The following is a 17,048-nucleotide window of genomic DNA, read 5'->3' as shown; positions in this document are numbered from 1 at the left end:
CACAGGGGACCACGTCTGGGGATGCCTCTGGCTGGAAGGACAGGGGAGCTCCCGGCACGGAGGGGGGGGGGGGGTGGGGCCGGGGAAGCTGTTCAGTCCTTCCCCCTGCCCCAGGCAGTGATCCAGCCCCCACGCCGGTGGCATTGGCGGGGGAGGGGGATGTCTCTGAATCACCGTCCCCTCTGGACGCCGGTGCCCTTATCTCCCTAAGCCTCCCAATGTTTCTCACTTCCTCTCTGCCTCTGTAACCACCGCGTTGGCTTTTTTAAGGGCCGTGTTTGGCTTCGCTTGGCTTTAGTGATCCCCAGTCATGATATTTATTCGGCCTCTGCTGTATAAGGCGCTTTCCCTACACAGCAGGTGCATGAAGCGGGTGAGGTTCGACTTGTAGCTTCTCCTGCCTCTGCGACCCTCAGGACCTCGGTCCCCTGGAGACAGAGCTCTCCCTCCTCCTCCTGGTACCCAAACCCGCCCGAGGGGGGGGTCTGGCAGCACTCACTCCCCCCTCCCTGTAGATTTAGACCCCGGAGGGCCCCTCCCCAGGATATTTGTGTTAAAAAAAATTTTTGTTTTTATAATTATGGACTTTAGAAGGCGTTTATATGCCCCAATGAAGAGCTATCTGAACAAGTATAAGATAAGGCTGGGCCGGACTCTGACGTGACCTTCCCACAGTGGAGTCCGCATGGCTGATGGGGGTCATATCTACCCGGTTTGGGAAATTGGGTGGCTGGACGCGCCTGTCCCTGATGACTCAGCAATTTCGCTCCTGGGGGTTTGTCTGAGAGCGACGCAGACCTGTGTTCGCGGCAAGAAAGGGACGTTCCCGCCAAGACCGGAACGTGAACGTGTGAAGGTCCGTAGCAGCTTGAAGCAGAGTTGTCCTGGGCGGGAGGCAAGTCAAATGCCCAGGGGTAGGGGAATGAGCAAGCGGGCCGAGCCAAGCGACGCGGGGCTGCTCAGCCATAGGAGGGGACGCGGCACGATATTTTTTTTAATTTTATTATTATTATTATTATTTTTTTTTTTTAATAAAAGTAAAAATCCGTGCTCGCCTCGTGTACTAAAATCAGAACGATACAGAGAAGATTAGCATGGCCCCTGAGCCAGGATAACACAACCGGTTTTCAGCCCCCCCTGTGAAGACAATACCCTCCCCAAGGAAAATGCACCAGGTTAGTGAAAAAGGATGGTGCGGGACACAGGACGCCCTGCGTGAGTGAAAAAAAGGAGACGTGAATACAGACGCCCCTTTGCGGGAAGGTTATAGACCACCCCGGGAGGAGGTGGGACTTGGGACAGCTTTCAGGGCTGGGCGCGCTCCCGGAGGAGAAGGGCTTTCTAGGCCTCACCACGAACGCTCTCCGAATCCGAACCCACGTACCTGTGGCGCAGCTTCCGAGGAAATACAATTGCAATTTTTTTTTGTTGTTTTGTTTAAGGAGAAAAACCATCACGAACCGAGGATCACGCCTTCTCCCCAGCGTTTTCAAGTTTTCTGATGCAGAGGCAGCAGGTATTCGAGTTAGCAGTTAAGAGATGCTTTTCCTGTCGCCGTGAATCACTTCACCTGTGTCCCCAAAGCCCAGCGTTCCCACGTTCCCACGGGGGCTCGATGCCGCCCTTGTAACGTTCTGCAAAGAAGGAAATGCCTGTCTTTCACCACGATTGCTTTCTCCTGGTGTGAACGCTAAAGGGTCAATGATTGCCGGCCGAGCCCCGCCAGGAGGTAGTTCCCCCAGATCCGTGTCTTTCTCAGGGATCCCTCTGCCTTTCCATCCCCGAGGTTTCCTCGGGTGGTTTCCAACGGCGCAGAGGGAACATGCGCGCGAAGCTCTTTGTGCTAATTCTAACTAAAGTGTGAATGACTGACACCCGGTTCACGCATTCCTTTTTCTTGGGAACAGATACATTTTCTAGTGGGGTTTGGAGGAATTGTAGCTCAAGTCCGGATTAGCTCTTAGGTTCTTGCCCCGGGGCAGAATTCATCCCGCCCCCCCACCCCACCCCCGTGTTTGTCACGTATAAATAGTTCTAGTAAAAGGCGAATAACTGATATCGAGCTCGTATATCCCTTTTTGTGGGAGCATTTACGTTTTCTCATGGAACTTGAAGGCAATGTAACTCCAAGATTAGCTCTTAGCTTTCCTCCCAGGGCAAAAGTCACCCCTCTCAGGTGTTACTTAGGTATAACTAGATCCAGTTCAAATATGATGACAGATGTTAGGTGGGTACATTGTTTCTCCTGGGAACATTTACATTCTCCATCGCAGCTCAGATCTATATCAGCCCTTAATGTTTTGCCCAAGGCAAATCCTTCCCTCTGTGCGTTTCTTTCTTTTTTCTCCTTTTCCTTTTCTTTTTCTTAGAGAGAGAGAATGTGAGTGGGGGAGAGGAGCAGAGGGAGACAGAGAGAGAGAGAGAATCGCAAGCCAACTCCACGCTCGGTGCAGAGCTGGCTGCGGGGCTCGAACCCACGACCCTGGGGCCATGACCTGAGCCGAAATCAAGAGTCAGGACACCCGACCAACCGAGCCACCCAGGTGCCCCAGGGAACTCTTGAAGTTGAGAAAATGTTACCCATTTCGTCTGCAGCCTGAGGACAGGTCCACAGGAGGAAGTACGATTCAGCGGGGAGGAACCCAGGGTTTGGAATCAGATGGGCCAGCGAGTGCGTGAACTCTACCTTCCCTCCTCACAAGGGTTGTGGGAGCCCCGGGGGAAGTCACTTCACTCCGAACCTCCTCTTTCCACATCTATAGAATGGGTACGCCAGGCACGCCGGGGATGCCAAGCTGTACGGAATGTAGGTTTGGGGCTGCTGGCCGTCGTGGCCCCACGCTGGGAGGCTGGGAGAATGAGGCCCGCCCAGAACACAGCAGAGCAGCTAGAGGGTAATCGAGCCCCGACAGCACGGTCCGATGTCCTGGATCCAGCCATACCTGAAATCCCATGCTGGGCTCCAGACGCAGGGCAGCCATGTGAGCCGGTGGATTCTCTTTTGGCTGAAAGTTTCGAGTTGATTTTCAGACCCTTGCACGGCAGGGAGGGGAGTATGACAGGACGCTATTCACTTTCGCTACTTAATTCTGCCCACGGAGCTCTCCCCGACTGGAACCGCACGCTGGAGTGTGGATCACGGCGACCCGCGTCAGCACCCTCTCCTTAGGTGTCTGCTCCCTGCTCTCACCCGTCTGCCTCTGCCTCGTCCTTTCACAACTAGACCGAGCCCCCTAAAGGCGGTCTTCTCATCTCCCCCCGACACTACTCAGGGCATGATGGGTACCCAAGAAGCTCTGGCAAGTTCTGAATCTGCCGAAAAGGTTCTTTCCTACTCACACCCCTTTGGGTTATTTTTCCTCCCTGTTTCTTGACCGTCAAGGTCCCATAACTGAATTACTGCCAGTCTAATCTCCTGGCATGAGATTAACGTTCGTTTGTAGCCGAGCCTGTGCAATTGCTTAAATCATATAAAATAAAATAAAATAAAATAAAATAAAATAAAATAAAATAAAATAAAATAATAAAATAAAATAAAATAAAATAAAATAAAAATAAATCATAACATAAGTTTAGACATTTCCCGAATGTCGGCCCCTTACCCCCTTCCATTAACATCCCACTTGCCCATACTTATTTTTATCTCTGTGGGCTTTGCTCATGTTCATTAAAATCCACCCGTGAAGGCAGCTTTGCCTTCAAAACACATTCATTCCTTGCCTGCCGCGTTCTTGGGTCCTCGTCCTATGACGCGACAGTCCTTACAGGGACTCCACACCGGCCTCACACTCATGCGGCTTCGTCCTGCCTCAGGGCCTTTGCACTTGCTGTCCTCGCTTCCTGGAATTCCTTTTCCCAGATCTCCTTGTGGCTGGCTCCTTTCACCTTCGGATTTCTGCTCCAATTCACCTCCTCCGTGAAGCCCCCTTGACCACCTTCTTTAAAATTGCAATTCCCCTCCCCCTCAGTCTCCATCCCCCATCCTGCTTTATGTTTCTTCGCAGCAACTTACGATCATCCGACACACCACAGATTTTATTTATTTATCAGGGCACGCATTCATTCAACAACCGTTTATTGAGTATCTGTGCCAGGCACAGAGACGCATCCTGGGGGGTACAAATATTCATTGTTTGGGGCGCTTGGGTGGATCTGTCGGTTAGGCATCCAACTTCGGCTCAGGTCATGATCTCACAGCTTGTGGGTTCGAGCCCCGTGTCAGGCTCTGTGCTGACAGCTGGGACCCTGGAGCCTGCTTCGGATTCTGTGTCTCCTTGTCTCTCTGCCCCTCCCCTGCTTGTGCTCTGCCTCTCTCTCTCTCTCTCAAAAATAAACATTAAAACATTAAAATATATATATTCATTGTTTTAGTAACAAAGAATGTCATTTAAAAAACACTTTTTTTTTTTTTAGTTTATTTATTTTTGAGAGAGAGAGAGAGAGAGAGAGAGAGTCGGAGCAGGGGAGGGGCAGACAGAGTATCCCAAACAGGCTCCGTGCTATTACTGTGGACCCCGATGCAGGGCCCGATGTGGGGCTCGATCTCACAACCGTGAGATCATGACCTGAGCCGAAATCAAGAGTCAGACGCTGAACCGACCGAGCCCCCTTCCCCCCCAAGGTGTCCCAACAAAAATGCCTTTGGATCTTCTTCTGCATCAACATCGGTCCAGGTCCTAAAGAAAGAGGAGTGAAGAGCTAGGAAGTCTCCAGCTAGGACTGTCTGCTAAACTGTGACGAGACCTGTGTCCGCATTCAGTGTCCCCAGCGCCTGGCACACAGGAGCCACCTGATCGGTGCTCGTAGAAGAAACAACCAAAGATGTATAAACAGAATCACAGAGCTTAGTGCCCGGTTGACAGACTAGAGCCCGTGGGCCCGTTCCGGCCCTCGTGTGTTTTTTGTAAATAAAGCTTTATTTTTTGTGCTGTTTATACGTAGCTGCTAGAAATTTTCACAGGACTCGTGAATATTTTTTTAGGTTTATTTATTTTGAGGGGGGGGGCGAGGGAGGGGCAGAGAGAGAGGAAGACACAGAGAATCCCAAGCAGGCTCTGTGCTGTCAGTGCAGAGCCTGATGCAGGGATCAACCTCACAAACCGTGAGATCACGACCTGAGCTGAAACCAAGAGCCGGAGGCTTGACCAACTGACCCCCCCCCGGGGCGCTCCTGACACATGATGCGTGACTGTTCCACGAGGCGGTGCTGGGCCAGGGCAGAGCTCAGCTTCACATCCTTGCCACGCAGCTGTGTGACTGCGGGCCAATGACTCTGCCTCTCCCTGCCTCAGTTTCCTTGTCTGTGAAAGGCGGTAAAGGCCCTCCTCACACCGAGGTGTTGGCAGGAGCCCATAAATGAAAGCATGTGAGGGGCTAAGAAGGAACCTCCACGGACCCAGGTCCCCAAACCTGTGCTCTGTGTGTCAGTTTCCATCACGAACAGTACGTGCACCCGTAAGGAACCCGTCGTGCTCCAAACCCGGGACACGCGGGCAGAAGCCTGCCTGGCACTTTCTGGCCGCCTTGGCCCTTTGGCCTCAACACAGATCTGCTCAGGACAGCGGGTCCCGTTTTGCACACGAGGACCGAAGGGCTAATCAGGGGTCGTGACTCACTGTGCCACTCCATGAGTCAGCCACAGCGGGGACAACGCCCGGGCTCCCTGCTCCAGGCGGAGGCTTGTCCCCGGCCACCATGTCACCTCCCCGTTCCTTTGACTTCTCCTTGGGGGGGGGGGGGTTCTCTCTACACTGGCCTTTAAGGTCAGTTTGGGAGGAAGAGGCAGGGGGGTTCTGGGAGCAGCAAGCCCTTGACTAACTCTCTGCTCCCTCCTCCTCTCCCTCCTCCTCCCCTTCCTCCTCCTCCTCCTCCTCCAGGACCCTCCCTTGGTGTGCCGCCAGGCTGGGCAGTGAGTAAAACCCTCGTGATACGGGTGTGGCAGGGGCAGGCCAGGGGCTGGGGGGCAGGGGGACTCTGACCCACCTCTTGGGCAATGCCCACTGATTATTACCACCTAATTCTCAGGGTGCCTCCTACATCACGTGCCACAGCGTGTCCAGGAAGTTCCAGGCCCTTGGGGTGGGTGACCACAGGTGATGTGGTCTCTGAGCGCCACAAGGGAGGAGAGCTTGGCCCGGGGTGGGCGCCCTCCGGCTTCCCTAAAGGATGAAGGGCGCCGTGCCCGAGAACTCGTCTATTCTTGTGGTCACTGTTTATTGAGCACCTGCTATGCGCGGGGCGTCAGGGACGCTGCAGGCTGCAGACCAGACAAACCCTCCCCCCGTCCGCACGCTGATGTTCCCGCAGGGGCAGACAGAGGCTAAATAAAACCACTTGCACAGAAGCAAATGAATAAGTCAGATAAAGACACCACGGAAAGAAAACCAGAGCAGGACAGGTGTGGAGATAGGAGGGACGGTTGGGAGGGGCCGTGGGGCCGGAATGCGTTGCGCGCAGGGGGGGAGGCGAGGGCAGGGGTGCTGGGGGCCTGTTCGAGGATGAGATGGCTCATGGTCAGGTGCGATGGCCAGTCGTCGATGGCTCTGGAAGGTTCTGTGGGGGTCTGGGTGGGACGTGTGCATGGACAGGGCTGGGAGGCCCGGTGTGTCAGGGGTCCTGCTGTCCAAGCCTGGCGTCTGGGGCTCGCTCCTAACTGGGGAGCAGGCAGGTGGTCCCCCAGCTCCAGGAGGATGGGCGGCCCCTGGGGCGGTGCCCCGTGAGGGCCTTGAGGGTAGAGGAGCAAGGGGGGGGGCCCTCTGTCCGTCCCCACCCCTCCTCCATGTCTAGCCCCCATCAAATCTAGGTGATTGCTTTATGGCTGGCGGTTCCAAGGGTCACAGCGACGCTCTCACAGGAAAGGAGGCCTCCATTGGCTGTGGACGCGGTCATCCCAGCTTCCTTCCCGTCGCCTCGGGGTGGGGGGGGGCTGGGCGTGTCTCCTCTGGCTCCACCCCAGGGCGTTCTGGAAAGGAGCCCACGGTGCGGGGGTGCAGAGGCATTTCTACGTCTCCAGACCCTGAATTTGTCCTGACCCTTCACCTTCGCCAGCCTGCCGCAGGAGGTCCCGTAGACAGGGCGCCTAAGGGCAGAATTTAGTGTCTCCCCGCCCTGGAGGCTGCAAATCCCAGATCAAGGTGTGGGCGGGGCTGGCTCCTTCCGAGGCCTCCCCTTGCGGTGTAGACCCCGCCTTCTCCCTGTGTCTCTGAGTAAAAGACACCCCGCCGTATGGCTCAGGGCCCCGCCCTCATGACCTGAACTTGATCACCTCGCTAAAGACCCCCTCTCCAAAAAGAGTTACATTCTGAGGTCCTGGAGGTTACAGTTCCAACTTTTGAAGGGGGGGGGGGGGGGGGCACGCCCTTCAACCCGCAAGGCCTTCTCAAAGCTGTTCCCAAACCCACGCCTGGTGGCCTCTGCCCGAGGGTCAACTCCCTCAGGGACCATGCTGAGCATCCCAGTCACTCTAGCAGAGCACCTGGCGGGGGGCGGGGGAGGGGGGGCTCTGATCACCTGTCCATTCCCTCTGTTCTCACCAGGGAACGGGCCCCTGTCTGCGTCGGCCACCGATGGCCCCCCACCATCGAAGTGGCTCCAGACGCATCTGCAGAATGAGCCCCGCAATCCAGCACGTGCCGCGGGTCCCAAGATAAGTGTGGCTGCTCTCGGCCAGCTTGGGACAGCAGCCTCGGGTCTCATCAGCCCTTAACTTACTCTCCCCTTTCGTGCCCGGTGGCGTTCTGGCCCGCGCGCCCCGGGACCTCAGCGCCCCCCCAGCTCGGCACAGTATGCTTAGCCGGGACACCGCATCGCGTCTCCCCTCTGAGACCCCGTCCGGAAAAGTGTGACGGTTGACCTAGAAGGTTATATAAGCCTCCTGCAAAGGCCAAACATGGGGGTTAATCTTTAATCCCAGGGAGAATCTGATCAGGATTGGCGTTCGATTGGAGGGACGGGCCCAGGAGTTCGGGCACAGGGAGAAGCCCACCAATTAGAGGCCAAGCCCACCCACGCGTGAGAAGGGTGTCGGAAAGTCCCGTGTCCTGCCTCTTGCACTGGGACGCGCTATGAACTTGTGCCCAGAACTCCCTTCCAGCAGCAGGCCGGTCCCCCACACCTCCCGCCTCCGCTCGCCAGGTTGGACAACACTGGAAAGGTCGCCCAGCCTACGCACCCCCACATTTGGCAGGATTGAACAACACTTATCTTTACGTTGCATTCATTCCTGCGATCACCTGCTCCTTGGGGCATCCGACATTCGTCTCGATTCATCATCGTGTCCCTGATTGTCATTCTAAAATCAATTTAATGAAGAAGAAGAAAAAAACAAAGTTGGCGACGCTGTTGAAGAGTGTGCCAAGCCTTTTTCCTTCGATGCATTTTTTGGAAAGTTTTATACACTTATTTCGAGAGAGAGAGAGCGCGCGCGAGAATCCCAAGCAGACTCCGGGCCGTCCGCGTGGAGCCTGCACAAGGCGCGACCCCACGAAGCGTGAGACCGTGACCTGAGCCAAAACCAACAGTCGGACACTTAACGGACTGAGCCGCTCAGGTGCCCCTGATACATTTATCTTCAAAGGAAACATGACAGGGGCTCCTGGGCGGCTCAGTCGGCACGATCTCGAGGTTCATGAGTTCGTGAGTGCGAGCCCCGCCTTGGGTGTGGAGATGACTTAAAAATTAAAAAAAAAAAAAAAAGTTTTACACAAGCAAACTCCATCCTTCAGAAATCTCAGTGAGTGGGGCATTTCTTCACACCCAACAGCAAATGTTGTCACCCCAGTGCCCCAGATGGTGACCACTCAGCCTGCGGCAGCGATGCGGAAAGCGGCATCGTCAGCGTGTGAAGCAATAGAGCAGGGCTGTGTGCCAATAAAACTTTATTCGTAACGCCGAAATTTGAATCCTAGATATTTTGCACATGTCGTGAAATATTGTTTTCTTTTTTTTTTTTATTCCCCCCCCCCAAAACCGGTTAAAAAAGCTATCCTTAGCTCCTGCAAAAATAGACATTGGGCTGGAGTTGGCCAGCAAGCTGTGGTTTATCAACTCTTCATCTAACTGCTGCCAGTCGTAGTGATATCCGAGAGTGGGACACTTTGGATTAGCACATTTTCATTGTTTATCCTTTGGTAAACATCGTATCGTACTTGGAAGAGAATTTGGAGAACTCTGTGCCATATACATTTGGTAGAACACACGCAGAGATTCAGCTACCCATGTTCATTAAAAAAAAAAAAATTTTTTTTCACATTTACTCATTTTTTTTAAAAATTTTTTTTAATGTTTATTTATTTTTGAGACAGAGAGACACAGAGCATGAACAGGGGAGGGGCAGAGAGAGAGGGAGACACAGAATCGGAAACAGGCTCCGAGCCATCAGCCCAGAGCCCGACGCGGGGCTCGAACTCCCGGACCGCGAGATCCTGACCTGAGCTGAAGTCGGACGCTCAACCGACTGCGCCACCCAGGCGCCCCCATCTGTTGCTTTTCGACGTGACGCTCGAACCCACGGCGGCGAGCCCAGCAGTCACGTGTTCTCCGGGCTGAGCCAGCCAGGCGCCCCCGGTTTTCGCATTTTTAAATGCTTTTGAAAAAAATATGGCAGAGAAAGTTATTTCGTGTCACAGGAAAATGATATGAAATTCAAATTTCAGCCTCCCAAACCCACAACGTCACTGGCACAGGGCCCCGTGCCTCTGGGGAGGTGCTGTGTGGCTAGTGTGGGAGCTGCAGACAGACAAGTGCGGTTAAACTTTCGGCTATGTGGCCCTTGAAGAAAAAACTTGCCGGGGCGCCCGGGTGGCTTAGTCCTTTACGCGTCTGACTCTTGGTGTTCGGCTCAGGTCATGATCTCCGGGGGTTCGTGAGTTCGAGCCCCACGTCGGGCTCTGTGCTGACAGCATGGAACCTGCTTGGGATTCTCTCTCTCTCTCTCTGCCTCTCCCACACTCGTTCTCTCTCTCTCTCTCTCAAAATAAACAAACTTGAAAGAAAGAAAAAGAAAGGAAGGAAGGAAGAAAAACAAGTTTGCAGACTCTGGCCCTAATTTGTCAGCCCCTGTCCTCCAACCCCCCAACTCTGGAAGCATAGGAAAGGCTCTCCAGGTTCAAAGACACAGACCCCCCCCCCCCACTCCGGTTCTGGCCGCCCAGCATCCTCGGTGGACCCCCCCCCCCCCTCTCTTCCCACCGGGCCAGGCCTAAGGCTGGGGACACGGAGGTCGGCTTCCCAGTCCCGGGCGCCCTCTAGTGGATTCTAGAAGCAAGTGCTTCCCCACCTCCTCCCCAGCATCTCCGCGGGGGAGTGCGAGGTCCTCGTTCTTTGGCCCCTTCCTCGCCCTGATTCTGCCCCCTGCCCCGGGACGAGGTCTCCAGCGCTTTCCCCTCCCGGGTCCGTGCTCCTCCTCTGCCACCGTGCACGACATCGCCCTCAGCTAGGGTTACGGATGCGAACACACGTGAACGGCCTTGTTACTTTTTTTCCAGAGGCCCTTCCGACGTGCACCTGCAGACTCCTGCAGACACTTTGTATCCGGACCCTTGCGCGCACGCCGTGCTTTGTGCCCCCAGAGTATTTCTGCCCGCGTCATGTCATCTGACATCTGCAAGGGCCGGCTGCTGCGTCCCAGTAACGGACTAGGACGGATGATGCTATGCGGGCTCGGGCTCCCCGGGAAGCTTGGGGTCCCAGGCAGGGAAGGCTCGGGCGCCCTGGCACCTCGGTCTAACTCCGCGCTCCAGGACATCACCTGGGTGGCCGGAGCTCGGCCACCGTGGGGGGGTTTGCCCCACAGGAACTGACACCTGCCGCCCACTGGGGGTTTCCCTCATCCCAGAACCCCTCGCTGCACATTAACCAGCCTGCCCGCCGGACCCAAGCCTCCGGGGTCCGCTCCGATTCCGCACTGACCTTGGAGCCTGCTTAATATTCTCTCTCTCTCTCCCTCTCCCTCTGCCCCTCCCCTGCTCGCTCACGCGCTCTCTCTCTAAAAAATATAATAATAATAAACAAAAACAAAATAGAAACAATAGTCCCCGTGTTGGGCTCTGTGTTGTATGAAGCTTACTAAGGAAGGAAGGAAGGAAGGAAGGAAGGAAGAGAGAGAGAGAGACAGGGAGGAAGGAATCACAAAAGAAAGAAAATAATACTTTCTGACGTCAGAAATGATACGAAATTCAAATTTCAGTGTCCATAAATACAATTTATTGGCACGCGGCCACGCTCACTTGTCTGAATACGGGCTGTGGCTGCTTTCTGGCTACGAGCCAGTGTTGAGTAGCTGAAAATATTTATTATCGGGTCCTTTACAGAAAAAGTTTGCACAGCCCTGCTTTACTGCCAAGGGAGGAAGGGGGAAACCGAGGCCCAGACGGTTGATAGGAGTTTTTCAAGACCTCGAGCCTTGAAGGGATTCCTCGTTTGCGAGATGATCCCAACAGTACTTCAAATGCTTTATAAGAAACACAGAAATCAGACTGACCAGTAAGTGCCTCCACTCCACAAATCGAAGGTCGTCTAGGATGCCAACCTTGAGGGGAAAATCTGCACACACCCATCTGATCTTGCCAAGCCCTGAGATTTTTTTTAATTGCCCCTGTAAAAAAAAAAAAAAAAAAAAGTCATTGCTCTTTCCAGAAACCTTGAATTTAGGACTTTGATCAGAGTGATAAGGATAGCATATCAAAACCCTATTTTGAATTCATTCCTCAGGAGATATTTTATTATTAATACAGTCAGAAGTTGGTGGCAAAAGACAGAAAGCAGATTTGTGGGGGTTGGGGGCTGCGGTGAGGAACGGGGACTGATTGCTGCTGGGGATGGGGTTTCTTTCTGGAATGATGGGAATGTTCCAGAATTAAATCGTGGTGATGCCTGCACAGCACAGTGAATTTTATACTAAAAACCATTGAACTGTGCACTTGGAAGTGGTGGATTTTACATTGCATACATGCTGTCCTAATTTAAAGTCAGACTTTAGCTCAGGTCACGATCTCGTAGTCTGTGAGTTCGAGCCCCACACCGGGCTCTGTGCTGACAGCTCAGAGCCTGGAGCCTGCTTCGGATTCTGTGTCTCCCTCTCTCTCTGCCCCTCCCCCGCTCACACTATCTCTCCAAATTGAATACCTGTTAAAAAAAAAATAACTAAAAAAAAAAGAAAAGAGAGACACAGTACATAGGTCATCATCACACAGTATTTCCACCAAAGAGACGTATTAACGGAAATAGAGGACAACGAAATAAAAGGCCGACCCAATGGCAAAATGTAGTGTCGTTGGAAGGGATGAGATCCGCAGAACATAAAATGAACTGTTTCGAAGTGAACACTTCAGTTGCACTCAATGCATTCACAATGTCTTGCGGCCATCAGCTCTGTCCAGTTTCAAAACAGTGTCATCGTCCCAAAAGGAAACCCAGTATCCATTAAGTAATTGTTCTTTTGTTTTTAATGTTCATCTATTTTTGAAAGAGAGAGACAGAGTGGGGGTGGGGGAGGGGCAGAGAGAGAGGGAGACACAGAATCCGCAGCAGGCGCCAGGCTCTGAGCCATCAGCACAGAGCCCGACGCGGGGCCGGAACTCACAAAATGTGAGATCGTGACCTGAGCCAAAGTCGGACGTTCAACCGACGGAGCCACCCAGGCGCCCCTCCATTAAGTGATTGCCCCCTCCCCCACCGCTGGCACCCACAATCTCCTTCCTGTCTCTGAATATACTCTTCTAGAGACCTCGTATAAGTGGAGCCCTGCATCACGTAACTTTTTCAGATCGCCTTCTTTTCGTCAGACAAAATGCCTTTGTGATTCACTCAAGGCCCTGTGCGTTTTCAGCTCATTCCTTCGTATTACCGAGCAGTATTCCCTTGTGTGGAATTAATGCATACTTTATTTTTATGGGTTTTTATTCACTCAGTCCAGAATTTGTTTTTCCGGTCACCCACTGAAGAGCCCTTGGGTTGTTCCCAGCTTTTGGTCTCTTGCCAGGAAAGTTTCTACGAACGCTCCTGTTCGGATTTTGTGCGAACCCAAGAGTTTCTTTCTCTTGGGTGAACCCTCAGGGGTAAGATTGCCGGGTCGTATAGTAAGTGTTTGCTTAACTTTCTAAGAAACCACTAAACTGTTTTCCTTGCCAGCACTTGGTATTGTCAGCCTTTTTTATTTCAGCCGTTCTAATGGCCTGTGGTAGTCGTATCTCTTTGGGGCTTTTGGGGAATTCCCCAGTGGCTAATGGTGCCGAGACGATTTCATTTCATAAATATGGTCTCACAAAGACATAGTCCGTAACTCTGTATTTCTAAGACTTTTTTTTAAGTAATCTCCACACTCAACGTGGGGCTCGAATTCAGGACCCCAAGATCAAGAATCATGTGCCCCACCCAGTGAGCCAGCCAGGTGCCCCATACTCCTGAGACCTTTTTTTTTTTTTTTTTTTTTGATGTTGTTGTCATTTGTGAGTTTTCTGCTGCCTGGCATTTATTTGTGGGACTGTTCTAGAACACATTTGTCCCCGGATTTGGATCTGTGTACCTTCCAGATTCCTGCCATTGAGAACATTCGTGTGTACGTCTCCCAGTTACACGAGGCAAGAGTTTCCTAGGCCAGGTGCCTGAGAGTAGGTTTGCTGGGCATTCCAGATACCCAAAGGGGGCCTGTCAGCACTGTTTTTGCTAACCCACCGCACAGGTAAGACAGACAAAGTTCAGGGTGCATTCTGAGATAGCAGGGGCGGACATATGTGATGGTGACACCAGATCGTGCCTGAACAGGGTAAATGTCACCTTGGGTTGGAGCTACCAAAACGATTAGAAATCTATTTCCCGGGCCGGGGGACAGATGTAGGAGACACCCACGTTTCTGGGACCAGGGAACACATGCCTTACGAAAGGTGTGATTGGAACCGGTGATAAGTCCAGACATATGTTAGTGGGAGAGTTTGCAGAGCAAAGCGTGCCCGTTAATAAAGATAGGAGGGCGGAGGGCGTGAAATCCCCAGTGTTATCTCAACAATAAAGGCTCGCGTTCTGTATCGAGTGGTGACCGCCACGTGATTAACGGGAAACTTGTCTCCCCCAGGACAGGGACGCCCATTTGTTTTATTCAAGCTGCGAGTGTGGACCGGGAGGGGAAGGGGCAACGCGAGAAAAGATGTGAACTCTTCTTGGGGCCATCCCCCAGTCCACACCCCCGAAATATCCTACAGTGAAGCAAGAGAACCCGTTACCGTTAGACGTGGCGGGGTGAATGAATGCAGCGTGCTGTGCGAAAGAAGTCGGTCACAGAAGCGTGCAGGTGGCACAGCTCCCTTTCCACCAAGCTCTAGAAGTAATCTAGGGGGATAGAAACCAGAAGCAAGGGCGTCCGTAGGGGAGTCGTGGGCTGCGGCCAGCTCGTCCTGTCTCGTGCACGCTGATTGCTACCTTCCTTTCCAGCTTCCTGGTAGCCGAAAAGTGGCCACGGTGGAAATGTCTACACCACAGGGGAGGGCAAAGGCCACGCATGACAAATCAGCCCCCCCCCATCTTATCTGTCTATCTCTCATTTCAAAAACCCACTGTCGATCCACTGCTGGTAGGGGACGAGGCGGACTGCCCGCAAAGGGCACCGAGGAAACTTTCCGGAGGGACAGAAACCCTCACTCCGCCTGGTTTCCGGACATGCCCACGTGGGTACATGCAAGGGTACAAGCTCGAGGGCTTGAGCGTTAGCAAACTGTGCATTTGTCATGTGAAAGTCAGGGCTCAATAAACAAGACTGTCTGTGCCCGTAGAGCCTAAAATAAAATGATGGGGAGCTCACGTTGTAGCACACAAGGGAGGTAGAAACGCCCGGAGCTGGGGAAGGCTGTGGAAATTTTTGAAGCCGGATAAGCATTCTCCCCAACTTGGAGGGGGCTGGGTGGGAGCAGCCGGAGGAAAAGGTAAGAAGGCTCAGGTTGGGGTAGCGAAGGAGCCGAGAGACAGAGCAGTTTTAATCAGGGGCGACTATAAGGTTACATTGCATTTTAGATCGCTTGTTACATTTTGTAATCACGTGGATATATATTACGTATCTATTTTGTTAACACTGTATTTCTGTACCTATCCGGTAAAGAGCCCTGCAAACCAACTATCAAAATATGATTGAGGGGTAGCTGGAAAAAAGTGGGCAGAACTGAGCCAGGGTGACCAGGGGACCCTGGTAGAGGGTGTCGCCTGAGCCCTTCCCTCTCTGTTTCTTTGCACGTGGTCCCCAAAGGCACACCCACCATGACAAGTACGCCAGGACACAGGGACGTGACATAAAGAAATGCAATGTGGAGAGTGTTTTATGATGTCAACCTTTTTTTCCAATTTAAATGACTGTCTTTTGGGGCGCCTGGGTGGCTCAGTTGGATAAGCCTCCAGCTTCAGCTCAGGTCATGATCTCGCGGTCTGCGAGTTCGAGCCCCGCGTCAGGCTCTGTGCTGACAGCTCGGAGCCTGGAGCCTGCTTCGGATTCTGTGTCTCCCTCTCTCTCTGCCCCTCCCCCGCTCATGCTCTGTCTCTCTGTCTCTCTCTCTCTCAAAAATAAAGAATTAAGGGGCGCCTGGGTGGCCAGTTGGTTAAGCGTCCGACTTCAGCCAGGTCACGATCTCGCGGTCCGGGAGTTCGAGCCCCGCGTCGGGCTCTGGGCCGATGGCTCAGAGCCTGGAGCCTGTTTCCGATTCTGTGTCTCCCTCTCTCTCTGCCCCTCCCCCGTTCATGCTCTGTCTCTCTCTGTCCCAAAAATAAATAAACGTTCAAAAAAAATTTTTTTTTAAAAATAAATAGATAAAGAATTAAAAGCAGGGACTTGAACAGATATTTTTGCACTGTATTCATAGCACTGTTATTCATAACAGCCAAAAGATAGAAACACACAAATATCCAACAATGGATGAATGGATGAACGAAATGTGTCCTATCCATACAACGAAATATTACTTAGCCTTAAAAAGGAAGGGAATTCTGACACCTGCTAGAACACGGATGAAGCTTGGGGACATTATGCTGGGTGAAATCAGTCAGACACACAAAAGAACAAATACTCCATCATTAAAAAGCAAAATTCAACTGAGCGAACGTAAGATCTAATTGGCTGTATTTAATGATTCATGAAGTGCCCAGCATCCCCGTCTCAGCAGGTAGAAAGGAAGTCTGAAAAGCTGTACAAAAGGAAAGGTTTTTACAGGCAGAAGCAGCAGAAAAAGGAAGTTTCTAGCAAAGAGTGGGTTGTTTCAAGCAGGGTCACCTTCCTTTGGGGGAAGGCCGGTGGGGGGGGGGGGGGTTGTCTATCAGGCAGGCTATCTCACTAGTGATGACCAAGCAATTCCAGATTGGCTCGTTAAAGGTCATTCTTGGGAGAGCCTAACACTGTAACTGGGTTAGGTATTAAGTCTTGGTTTACTGACATGGGGCGTAACACGAGTGAATCCATTTTGGGCCTATTGGTTTCTTTGTAACAGTATGATCCCAAATATTTGAAGTCCCTAGAGGAGTCCTGTCCGCAGAGACAGAGTAGAAGGTGGGAGCTGGGGGTGGGGTTGGGGTGGGGGGAGCGGGGCGTCAGTGCTTCATGGGGACAGAGTCTGAGTCTGGGGAGCTGGAAAGTTCTGGAGTCAGAAGGGGGGGGGGTTGCACGACAATGCGAGTGTGCTTGACGCGGCTGAGCTGCGCACTTAGAATGGTAAGTGGTAAGTTTATGTCACATATATTCGCCACAATTTAAAAACTGTTTTCAGGGGCACGTGGCTCAGCCAGTGGAGCACGTGACTCTCCATCTGGCAGTTTGTGAGTTCAAGCCCCACGGTGGGTGTAGACATTACTTGAATAAATACATAAATAAATCAACTTAAAATTTTAAAAATGTTTTGAAATGACCTTTCATGGAAGAATTGGGTAATTGATATCACGGTGGGGGGGGGGGGGCATGGCGTGAAAGTGTCCGTAAGTGGCAAAAAGACCGAAGTTGACCCTGGGTGGCCTCCCACAACTTTTGGGGATCTTACTGGCTCACGGAGCCCCAGTCGAGCACCCACGAGGCTCGCAGGAACAAG

General features: G+C 52.6%; 1 pseudogene; it reads left to right on the top strand.

Moving 5' to 3' along the window:
* The first annotated feature begins 1,047 nt into the window (after nucleotides 1-1,047).
* LOC125161376 (uncharacterized) lies at nucleotides 1,048-1,119 on the top strand (annotated as a pseudogene).
* The last annotated feature ends 15,929 nt before the right edge of the window (nucleotides 1,120-17,048 follow it).

Source organism: Prionailurus viverrinus, chromosome A2, assembly GCF_022837055.1.
Source record: "Prionailurus viverrinus isolate Anna chromosome A2, UM_Priviv_1.0, whole genome shotgun sequence".
Classification (NCBI taxonomy): Eukaryota; Metazoa; Chordata; class Mammalia; order Carnivora; family Felidae; genus Prionailurus; species Prionailurus viverrinus.
Note: the sequence above shows the minus strand (reverse complement) of the source record. Positions and strands in the feature narration are given on the sequence as shown.